Source organism: Sinohyriopsis cumingii, chromosome 2 (assembly GCF_028554795.1).
Source record: "Sinohyriopsis cumingii isolate HCF-2022 chromosome 2, ASM2855479v2, whole genome shotgun sequence".
Classification (NCBI taxonomy): domain Eukaryota; kingdom Metazoa; phylum Mollusca; class Bivalvia; order Unionida; family Unionidae; genus Sinohyriopsis; species Sinohyriopsis cumingii.
Window position 1 is genome coordinate 109827366 of NC_142962.1, and position 13587 is coordinate 109840952.

Here is a 13587-nt window from a genome sequence, read left to right on the forward strand (position 1 = left end):
CTTATTTCTTGGATATCTCCATAATAATTGTATCCTGTCTTGTTTCCTAAACTCGCACTGTGCTATCGCATGATATTTTGTGGAGTTCGCACATTTGCACATGAGATATTTTACATGTATGCGTATCATTCTCCTTCGGAGTGCCACTTTACCAGTCAGCCATATGTCGTGTAGATATTTGAATATCAAGCTTTGTATTTTTGGAGAGCCGATGTTGGTCCAGTACCTCCATGGTCTGTCCCAATTAACCGAGATATTTCCTCCTCTACTTTATTTTTAATTTTAGAGGTTAAGTTTTCCCTTATCCAATTATATGTTTCCTTAGTTTCAATTCCCCAAAGTTCCTCATTTTCCCTATATTTACATAAAAGTTCCTTTATACTTCTAAAGGTCCTTGGTTTTTCTAGTCTTTTTACCAGTTTATTATTTTTGTAGATGTCACTTACGTTTTTCATGCTAAAACCAAACCCGTAAATGTATAAAGCTTCCTAAGGGGTTTTGGGTTGGATATTTACTTCTTTTACATTATAAATGAAATACTAGAGAGGAGGCCTAACTCGAATTGGGAGAAACACAAATAATTAAAGAAAGTGCGGACCCTGACTCGAATACAACCTGCCTCATTTTGAAAATAGACTTTAATGTGAGAAACGCCACACCATAGTCACTCACATAAAACAATAGGTTTTATTTTAATTTCAACTGGTAGTATACCGTTCATCTCGCCGGAATTCTAAATTGAAATTAATTCAAAAGCAACTAAATTTATACCAGGACAAACAAATAAATTTGAAAAGTCCATAGAAAAATATATGTTAAGACAACAGGGACAAATTTGACATAGTATTGCTGTCCCTATACACAGACTATGTAGCATACACACACCATAGCATTGATACACATAGCATACACGGAACATAGGAAATCCTTGGCAAAGATCACTAAAAATCAAGGATATGAAATCTGAAAATGGGAATAAGACCCATGTTTCAGACTACTACCCTTTAGAAAACACTGGGACTAATTATAAACTAAACGTTTGATCAAAATTCCTTTTTTAAAACTTTAAACAAGCACACACATCTTGGGGTATACAAGAGTACATGAAAACACTTTATTTTTTGTGGTGGGGGTGCATCTGTCTGGTGCGTCCCCCCCAAAAAAAAAAAAATAAATAAATAATAATACTTTCGTAACCCATACTAGCGAAAGATTATCATTTGCAGTCACATTGTATGTTCTTTAAAATAATGATTTTTTTTTTATTTGCGAGATATCGTCGTATAGTTAACCTGGATACAATACAATCTTGGTCCGTTTGCACCTTGTAACTTATCATGCGTGAATGGCAGGCGCCTTCAAGCAATCTGGTGATATTTTCGTTTCTTTTGCGATATTTTTTTTTTATTTGACATTAGCGATACACACACAGTAAGGATGCATACGCATGCCGGCATCCGCTACATTTACGGAGTTCGTTGATATATTTTGTTCTCTAAATTTCGCATGATGAAAAAAGAAGGAATACATTATAACAATGCAAGGTTAGTTTCTTTTATTTTATTTTCAATCAAGTGTTTGTTTATTGTACCGTGCCGGGGTGGGGTGGGGGGTGGGGGCACAAATTCAACACAAAATGAGTTCCTTTCTTATCTGCATGGAATAATGGAGCAAATATGATTGACGATATTGACTAGTAATAACAAGCTTTCAATTTACACACACGAAGACAACTTGAAAAATAGAAACAAACAATAAAATTAACTGGTAACTTCGCACTTGTTCAAGGTTTTGTAGTTACAATGGGGGGGGGGGATTTTCTTTGCTATTCTTTGGTTAGGCATGACTATTTCGCAGAAATACAAACAAATCTTTTGAGATGAGCATAACAGACAATTTCTTTTCCTCCACACATTTACGATGATCTCAAAGGACCCACATATTTAGGTAAAATTATGACCGTTACCAGGCGTTACTGAGTTGAAAAGATGCCGAGTAAACTTACGAATTACGCCACGTGCAATGTATAAACAACACTTGGCAACTTTTAATGATAAAAGTTGGTGTTTTTATTTATTTACTTTTTTATTTAGTTATCAGAACTCTTTCAGAATAACAATGTAATTGCCGATTATACAGCTCGCCTCTAAGAAGATTTTCGTAGTTTCCAACTGCCATGCATAAAATAAGTTTATGCCAAAGTGATCGTGACCTGCATAATGTTGGCCATTGTCACAGGGCATAACATTCATAAAACAATAAAGAGCATTCCTTTTTGTTCTATCAAAGCAGCGGAACCATAATGAGTTGATAAAACACAAGGATATTTGTTGTTGTTTTGCAAACCATTGCTAATAAAATCAGCTTCAGAAACTATTATTATTGTCCGCCCTAGAGGAAAGATTTTACAAGGTGGAAATCACTGACTGTCAGTATCCCTGGAATGACAACCAGTATGACAACTCTAACTAGTTTGTGCATCAGTAAATAATCTTGAGTAGCCACTGCACCTGAAATGCATGCAGTCCATTCATCGAATACCTCCTATTCATTTATTGTATAATACACATTTTACTTACTAAGAATACCCTATCACAGTATAAATGTTTAGTCATAAATCGGGAAAGTTTACAACTGGATATGCATATTTATTTCTATTTTAACCGTACTGTCATAAAAGTACTTCTGTGGAGGCTAGTGTGTATATGTCATGATGAAAGGTTATGTCATCAATAGTTTTCTTTCTTTGCTCTTTACAAAAAATCAAAATAATAAGACTTTCGTTCATCTTTTGTTAGATTTCATATTTTCTTGAGAATTTTTTTTAAAATGTATCTGGAAAGTAAACATAAAAAAATACGATAATTTAAAAAATGAAATTTGGGTCTCCATCTAAAGAATGTATATATTCTTAGTTACTACTCAGTAATTTTTAATTATTCATAAATGATTGTAAGAGAAATTAGTTTTACAATGCAAAAGTGCGAGTTTGCTCTGTTTACAGAAGGGTTTACTTGCTTTTCTCTTTGTATAATTCTCCCAGCTTTAAACTGCAGAGACAGAACATTACATAAGACAACGAATTTCAGTCTTAACCTAAAGCTCGATGCTGGAGAAGAGGTCACTAAATTACCGTTTCCATAGTTACACACTGATCAGATAGAGCAGTCTCCCGCAGGTATCATTCTCTATAGATGAATTAGAGGCCAAGTAAACTGCCTTCATTTCATGAGCTATACTAGTGTAGTATAGATGAAATAAGTTTTAAATTGCAAAAGTTGTCTCTTTTGTAACAAAGTTGTCTCTTTTGTAACAAAGTTGTCTCTTTTGTATAACCAAAGTGCAAATCAATAAAGGAATATAATGACATGTAAAATTACATGAACAACAATGAAGGATCTTTTACGAGAGTCGCAAAAGATTGAAACTATTTAATGAATTTCATAAATTTCATTTTAAATAATCTTAAATGTAAGATTATGTTATGTGTATCACATGACAGAAATGATATTCAATAAAAAGCATAAAAATAGGTTACATAATTGACTTTAAATTACATTCGTCATTACACCTTCAATTCATATGTCGTCATGCCGGCATTTGCTGAGCTATTGGGTGTTATTAAACGTATCATATAGTTACGTATGATACTGGAAAATATCATATGGGTATATTAATCTTAAGAGGAGCCACATTGGCTCAGTGGTTAGCGTCTCAGACCTGCGACCGAAAGGATGCAGGTTCAACCCCTGCCATCGGATCAAATCCTCGACCTTATTGGAAAATAATGAGATAACAAGTACATTCTACAAAGACATGGAACCTATTACTTCCACTGAAACGTACGAAATGATCATCTAAATTTGCAAAAAGTGATCAGGAGAAGTGCGATCTGTTGAACTCGCAAGTTTGATATGTTACACGTTTAAAAAATTATGATAAACAGTTACCGCATTTTGAAGTTAGAAATCAAACTTTTATTTCTGCCATCATTATATATAAACAAGAAATTATTGATGTAATAACTAGTCTTGACCTAAACAAAACCGCTGGAACCAATCCAATAAGTAATAAACTTGTACAAGTATAGTTGAAGAAATGTATGTTCCATTGCAAATACTTTTAAATAAATCACTCCCAGCCAGCGTGTTCCTAACATAGTGCAAGCTAGCGTATGACATACCGATGTATAAGAAAGGAGATAAAACACTACCGTCTAAATACAGACTAATTGTTGACTTCGGCTAAATTATATACACTATTCATAAGTCCAACCTTAGAATATACTTCTGGAGTCTGGGATAATTGCTCTATTGAAGATTCGGAAAGATCAGAATAAAGGGGGGGAAATCAGATGGAAGATGCACGGATCGTTCCAGATCTATACCCATTAATTCTTCTAGATAGTCTCTTTATGCGGAAATTCTTTGGTTTGCACAACGAAGGAAAAGGAAGAGATTATGCATTATGTATTCGATTATAAATACTCAAGTACCTAACTATTTAAGCAAACTTCTTCCACAAAGGAGATATGAGGCATCTAAATATCGTCTACGTTACTCTCAAAGTATCACACCAATCTCTACCAAACTTTATATTTTCACACGACCTTTTACCATATACGATTCGTCTTTAGAACTCTCTCCCTGATGCTATCCGAAATCCTCCAGATCTTTCTATTTTTAAGAAACGTTTCTCTAATTTAACTAACGGATCATCACACAAGCAGAAAGACATCTTATTGTAGCTGGGTAGTCACGTCACTTTTCAATGATAAATCTAGACTTAACCAAGAAGTGTGTTGAAAGGTAGAGCGAAAGAGCTGGGATCTTTGGCATTAGGTAAGGGGCAATAGACAAAGTGCTCAACTTCTTCATTATCATAAGCACATGCACACGTGACAGAGTTTACTAAATTCACCATGTAAAGGTCGGAATTCAGGAGACTACCTGCTTATCTAAGTTTAGTATGTAGGATATTAAGATGACATTTGGCATAATTTTAGCGTGATGACCCGTTAGTTGAATTAGAAAAACGCTTCTTAAAAACAGAAAGATTTGGAGGATGAGAAACCTATAAATTGATATCAAATGTGTTAACATCGGTGGTTCTTTACAATTGGCATGACTTATTTGATTATATACAAACCATCAAAAAACGGCAAGGGTAGAAGCGGGTGGCAAAGATATGAAGATCGGTAAGTCTCAAGCAATACCGAGACAAAAAAGGCAACTTTCAAGGTAGCATTTTCACACATTTATATTGACACGGGTCGTTTTAGACTAATGAGAAACCAATAAATGGATATCAAATATGTCCAAATCTTTGGGGTTTTTTTACGATTAACATGACATATTTAGCCTTATAGAAAACGATCATGTTGCAAGGATATAGGCGCACGGACAGAGAAATGAAGATGTACTTAAGATACATACACATAACTTTTACTGTTTTATTGCTTAAGTATATGCTTCATATCATTAGTATCAGCATCGAGATATGTGATACCATCGCAAAACATCAATGGTAGAGGCACGTAACAAGAATATAAGATTGGTAATAGTAAAGTCGCAAAGGATAATGGGTAAAATATATTAACTTTTCTAGGTTGCATTTTCACACATTTCTGTAGGCATATATCAATTTAGACTGATGAGAAACCTATCAAATAATACCAGATTTGTCAAAATCTTTGTGTGCTTACGATTGGTATGACTTATTCGACTCTAAGATAAACATTCGTGTTGTAAAGATCTAGGAGCACTAACATTCAAATGATTATCATCGAACTATATGGTACCATCTCAAAGCGGCAAGGGTAGAGGCACGTAGGTAGAATATGATGATCCGTTGATGATCCGTAATATCGCAAGCGACACCGAGTAAAAAATATCAACTTTTTTACTTGCATTTTCACACATTTATATATTTCACAGATCAATTTAGATTGATGAGAAACTTATCAATTGATATCAAATTCGTCTAAATCGCGTTTTTAAAAAAATTACTAATGTTGTAACTTATTTGCTTATATGGACAACGCACATTGAGAAAGACATTGAGCTGACATACAGACACACAAAGATGTACTTTATAAGATGCATACACATATTATATACTGTTGTATAGCTTTCCCTATATGCTTCAAATCTATACTATTAACATTGAAGTAGGTGGTACCGTGGCAAACGGCAATGGTTGATGGACGTATCAAGGATATGAAGATGGTTAAAGTCGCAACCGATACCGAGCCAAAAATATAAACTTTTTTATTTTGCATTTTCGCACATTTATGTTGGCACAAATCGATTTAGACTGATGAGAAAATATCAACTGATATCAGATTTGTCTAAATCCGGGTTTATTTACTATTGTTATGACTTATTCACCTATATGGAAAACGATCGTATAGGAAGAGAGGGCGAAAGGACAGACAAATGAAGACGTACTTAATAAGATACATGCACATATTATTTACTGTTGTACAGCTGTACTTACATGCTTCAAATATATAGTATTAGCAACGAAATATGTGGTACGATCGCAAAACGGCAATGGTAGATTCACGTACCAAGGATATGAAGATCGGTAATGTCGCATCCAATATTCAGTAAAAAGAACAAAACGATTGATTTTGCATTTTCACACATGTCTATTGGCAGATCGACTTAGTCTCATGAGAAACCTATCAATTGATATCAAACTTGTCAACATCGCTGGTTGTTTGCGATTGGTATGACTTATTCACCTATATGGAAAATATTTGGTTAGGAAGGCACTAAACGCAAGGACGTACAAATCAAGACGTACTTCATAAGATGCATACACACATATTATTTACCGTTGTGCAGCTTTTATCATATGTTTCAGATTTATAGAATTAGCATCGTAAAAATGTGATACGATCGCAAAACGGGAATGGCAGATGGACGTAGCAAGGAATCGATGATCGGTAACGTTGCAAGCGATACTGAGTGAAAAATATTAACTTTTCTATTTTGCATTTTCACCCATTTATATTGGCACAGATCTATTTAGACTCATGAAAAACTTGTCAACTGATATCAAACGTATTAAAATCGTTCTTTGTTTGCGATTGGTATGACTTATTCGCCCATATGGAAAACGTTCGTATAGGTCAGATGTAGGCACACGGAAAGGCAGATAAAGACGTGCTTAATAAGATACATACACATATTTTATAATTATGTACAGCTTTAATTATATGCTTCAGATCTATAGTATTAGCATGGAAGTATGTGCGACCATCGCAGAACGGGAACGCTGTATGAACGTAGCAAGGATATGAAGATCAGTAAAGTCGAACCCAATATTCAGTAAAAAGTACACTTTTTTGTATTTTGCATGTTAACACATGTCTATTGGCACAGATAGAGTTAGACTGATGAGAAACCTATATAATAATATGAAATTTGTCAAAATTGGTGTTTGTTTACTATTGGTATAACTTATTCGTTTATATCGAAACCGTTCGTATAGGAAGGCATTGGGCGCACGAACATATATATGAAGACTTACTTAATAAGATACATACACATATTATTTACTGTTATACAGCTTTAATTATATGCTTCAAATCTATAGTATTAGCATCCAATTATGTGCTACCATCCTAAACGGCAAGGATGGAAGCATCAAGGATACGAAGATCGGTAAAGTCGCAAGCGACAATGAGTCACAAATAGCAACTTTTTATTATTCATTTTCGCCATATTTTTGTATTGTGTGTGTGTGTGTGTGTGTGGCATAGATCGATTTAAACTGATGAGAAACCTATACATTGATATCAAATATGTCGAAATCGGTGGTCGTTTACGATTGGTACAACTTATTTACCTATGTGGAACATGTTCGTGTAGGAAGGCATTTGGCGCACGGTAAGACAAATGAAGACGTACTTAATAAAATATATTAACATGTTATGCTGTTGTTTAGCTTTAATTTTATGCTTGAAATCAGTAGTGTCAGCATCGAAGTATGTTGTAAACTCCCCCTCCCTTTAGTACGCTACTGCAAGCACACTTTGTCAAATTCTAACAGGCACTAACTTTCTTGAAAATTATAATTATCAAAAAAATTCTGGATTCGTATATTATAACCTTATAATGCGCCTTCATTTTCCCTCAGGTAGGTCTCCAGGTCGAGTTGTCAAGAACAACAGGAACCAATATCGTACAGTCTTTGTTAAGCGATCGCTCCGGTGGTGCAGTGTCTCTACAGAGCGTCCGCCTTGGATGCGAGAGGTCGCGGATTTAAACCCCGGCCGAATCATACTAAAGACTTGTAAAAATGGCACTAGCAGCTGCCTCTTTTGGCGCCCATCATTAAGAGGTTAGTGTTCGGATTGGTCGGACAGGTGTCAGGATAATGGGATTGGGTGGGACAAAATGCTGTATGTTTGTGGCATGATGCCACATTGCTACAAATCATTATAAACTGTCACAATGCAGACATGGTAGCGATATGATTGCATTTTTTTAAAGCTACGTAAAAAATTACACACACACACACTTTACTAGGGTATTTGCTATTTAAAGAGATGGAATCTTGTTCATATTTCAACCGCTTTTTATTAATGATCATAGCTGTGACCAACATATACGATAATAATAATCCCGATGATGATGATGATGGTTGCTGTTCATGATTTGTTTTATTACTACTGCTCCATGGTTTTATTATATATCGAACTTGAAAACAGAAGCACTACCAGCAATAAAGTAACTTTGAAAACAAATCGCACTTAGTCGATATAAATAATATTGACATCAAAATGAACGTCAAATGCTCTTGTGCAAATGTATCGAAATGAACTATCACAAGCCGGGTTTTTATTTTATTTTTATAATTTTTTTTTTTTTTTTTTTTTTTTTTGTTTTTAATTTACATTTCTAAACCGAAATAAGTAGTACTTCAAGGCTCTGTCTATGGTATAAATATGTTCATGTACACTTTTCCATTGTAACTTTAAGTGTATAGACTGCAAATACGATGAAGCACAAATCGAGGACGTCGAGTGGTAACATTGGAACAATATTACTACTTCGGTCCAGAAGGATAGCGACCTATATATATATTCCTGCCCACTACCATGTAGGATGTATCAAACTGTATATTACTCAAGCGCTCTTTGTCGAGCGTGCTGGTGTGTGTGTAAATATAATAACTTTAACTGAAATATATACAATTAAATTATATTTAAAAGTGATGCGGCACCTGGGAGTAAAGTAAAAATGGAAGAAACAAACTTCCGGATCGCTACTATCAACAGCAAGGGGATATACAAAGCGAAAGCAGACAAAATAGCCAAAGAAACAAACTTTGAGATAATAATGATACAAGAAACACACTATGGAATTAAGCCAGAATTCAAAATTTTAGTAGAAGACAAACTTAACGCAATAAAGATATGCAACAATTTTACAAACAATGATATTAGAGTGGGTTGCAACAATAATATTTTTTAATAAAACAGGCAGTAAGCTAGTAAAGGTTTGAGGTGGGGGAATTTTTTTAAGGGACGGTTGCTACATGTTAAAATGTTGAATTGACATATTATAAATGTGTACATGCCAGCAAATAAAAATAAGAAACTAATTTTAAAGAAAACTTACATACCTACCTACAACAATATTCGATGGAAAATCTGATCATAGGGGAAGATTTCAACTGGGTAGGGGACGAAATTGACAGAACGGCTGACCTAACAAGTGACAAAATATACCGAACTGAAATGGTAAATTTATTAAATAAACACAATTTACATGACATTCATAGAAAACTGAACATTTTAAGAAGAGAATTTACCTTTAACTATAAATAAAACCAGTCTAGCAGGTTTTATAAATTTTACGGGAATTTTTATGATCCATTAATATATATTAATGCTGCAATAACCAACCAAAAACTATCAGACCATTTCATGTTCACTATTGACCTAAAAATGAAAAAAAAAAATAATAGAAAAATACGGGCCAAATAATAAAATAAAAAAAGAAATTGAAACCTTCAAAAATGAAGAAAATATTAATATAATAATTGATTGGGATGTTTTTGAAAAACATAATGAAAAGAATATATATTCAATACTCAAATAGAGGGCGGAAAAACAGAAAAAAGACAAACACGAACTCAAATTTGAACTAAGCAAAACAACAAACGACGATGGAGAAAAAAAAACGATTGACAGACAAAATTATAATCGTTGAAGAAGACGAAAATCAGGGGGGGAATAATAAGGGCGGGAAAATTTATAGAGATCTACAACAAGGCAAAAAAACTTATATAAACGAGAAGAATTTAGAAAAGGGGGTGATACAATTTTAAACAAAATCAAAATAAACAATGTAACCCATACTGTAAAAGAAGATATCCTAAATAATATTTCCCAATATTATAAAGAACTATACACCACACAGAACATATACTTCAGCACAATCGACAGCTACTTAAAAAAATGTCGACTGTGAGATGACATCAACAGAACATAGAGACCAATGTGATGACGTCATCTCAGATGAAGAAATCACAAAAAGTATATCTACACTCACAACAATCGCCAGGGAACGATGGACTCACCGTGGAATTCTATCAAAAGTTCCACGGTGAACTGACCCCGATCTTAAACGCTTTGTATAACAATATATTTTTAAGTAAAAATAAAATGACTAAACCTATGAGGGAGGGAGTTATCACACTTATATACAAAGGGAAAGGGGATAGAGACGAGATTAAAAACTGGAGGCCCATATCACTTTTAAACACGGACTATAAGATTTTAAGTAGTATTTTAACAAATAGAGTAACGGGTAGGATAAACAAAATAATTATTGTAAATCAAACTTGTGGGGGAGGGATATACAAAACAAAATGTTAAACATTAAAACTATAATTAACTACATAAATGAAACATGTATGATGAGTGTTATGGTACTCTTCGACCAGGAGAAAGCTTTCGACCGATTTGAACAAAACTATATAAAGAATGTTTTTAAAAAATTTGGTTTCAGACCCAGTTTCTGAAATGGACCAAAATCCTACAAACTGGGATAATTTCATGTGTACAATTAAACCGGAAATGCACGAAATAATTTGAAATAAAACGATCAGTGAGACAAGGATGTCCACTATCAATGCTACAATACGTAATGGCAATATAAATCCTAAGTCACACGATAAGAAACAACCCAGAAATACAAGCAGGGGCGTATTAACCATTAGGCAGACTAAGCACTTGCTTAGGGCACCAGGGCCAAAGGAGGCACCACAAAGTTGAGAAAAGGGTGAAAAGAAAAAAAAAGCGAATGAAGATTTGTAAAAACAAATTGATAAAACTAGTGCCAATTGATCATAATGTTCTGTTTCTTGATCATGGTACACCCTAGGGTTATCTTCCCAGGTGTACGTTGAAAGGAGGGGGTCACCAAGATTTGTCAGTGCTTAGGGCACCAGTGAGCCTTAATCCGCCCCTGAATGCAAGGCATACAAATACCAAACCTAAAAAAGAATAAAAAATGCTCTAACATGCATATGATTGCACCAACTTTATAAGAGAGGGGAAATGCTATATGCATCTAGTAGAAGAATTTGAAAAAGTTGGTAAAGCGTCGGGTTCCAAAATAAACCACAACAAGCACGAAATCTTAAAAATAGTTAACTGGAGGGGCAACCACCCTGGATTGCCCCCCCCCCCCCAACACACACACACACACCTACTGAGAGACACGGTAAAGGCTCTAAGGGTTTACTTTGGTAAGAAAGAAAAGAAGCTGTAGAAAACTATGAACATATTATCAACAAAATAAGAGAAAATATGAAAATCTGGCCATGGCGCCATTACGTATCATGGAGCGGGCCCAAGTGGCCAAGACTTATTTATACTCAAATATTAACTACATAATTAAATCCATATATACGGATAATACTATTTTAAACAAAACAGACAAGGAAATAATAGATTATATATGGAATCATAAAATGCATTATGTAAAAAAGAGACATTATATAGGGCCAAAAGTAAAGGGGGCTTGGGGTTGCCGAGCCCCCTACTACTATAATTAACTAACATAATCAATAGATTAAAAAATTGCAATCAGACCCGGCTACAGCGTGGGAAGCACTGTACATCTACTGGTTCGGCTTCACCTTGAGAAACCGACCAGAGATATACAAAAATAACAAATTAATATAAAAAATTGAAGTGCCACGCAAATTTAAATATATAAGAGAACTAATTTTAAAATATAGAGACAAAACAGATTTATGGAAAATAGAATTAAGTAAAAGTGACGCTTGGATTAGAGAGGAGGTAACCAAAAATATAAAATGTAGATTAGAGCAGGACAACTGGGGGGTAAATTGGACAAACACTTGGAAAAATTGGTGAAAATAAGATCTGTCAAACACAAAGTATAATTTTTTAAATACCTGCACAACACCTGGCTAACAGGCGAAGAAGCAATCAAACGTCGTATGCTCAGGATAATGCCGAAATGCCCTTTATGTAAAACAGCGAACTTCACCAAACTACATACGACTGCCCAATGTGAAAAAACTAAACATAATAGGATAAAGTTAATAATGGAAATTTGCAAAAAAAATATAAGTATAACAAAAATAACATTGTATTCATAGATGTAGACTACGAAAACAAAATCGTTCTAAAAATGTATAGACTATATAGTAACTACGATGATATCCTGTGAACAGGTGATACAGATTTTTAAATAGGATACGCCGTAAAAATAAGAATATTAACCACAATACGAACTCAGTACGTCTTACGAAGAACAGATACTTACCGTCAGGCTGATATAACGCAATTTATGTTGGAATTGGGGGAGAGAGGAATAGGTATGACAGACCGAAGGGTCGCGTAGCGCAATTGCGAGCTGATGCCATACCCATACCCCCTCCTCGCACCCCACAACAGCCATATTTTAAAGAAAATTTCAAATTATATTTCAAATATTTCAAAGAAACCCATATAACTTTTTTTTTAAAAGAGAAAAGGGAAGAAAGGAAGAAAGAAAACAAATAAAGAATTTTGTAATTTATTTTTTTTTTCTTTCTATGAAAAAAAAATTCTAAAGACATATATAGTAAGGGATACAGGGAAAATATAAGGGGGGAGTAAATAGCGATGACATCATGGGGCTAAGTCACATGGCGCTAAGCGAAGTGGACAGGCCCATCAAAAGTCTTTGAAAACACGCCATGTAGAACATAAACAGACAAAACAGAGACACAAATACATACTGTATAACACTTAGTTTAAAACCCTACTAACTTCTATATCTTAAAATCCATACAGCTCCCGCACTGCATGGTTGACCACTGCACAATAATGTGGTCTCATACATACGTTTGGATCTTTCAATAAAGCATAATCAGATAAACTAAATGAAGGAAGCCTAATGCGACCCAGGAGAAACACATAAAGAATAAAGAAGCGTGAACCTTGGATCGAGCGTAACCTACCTATCAACATCTTTAAAACCTATTATGAGGAACGATCATATTATCACTCGAATAATAAAATGAGAAATTATTTTTTTTTTAAACAAA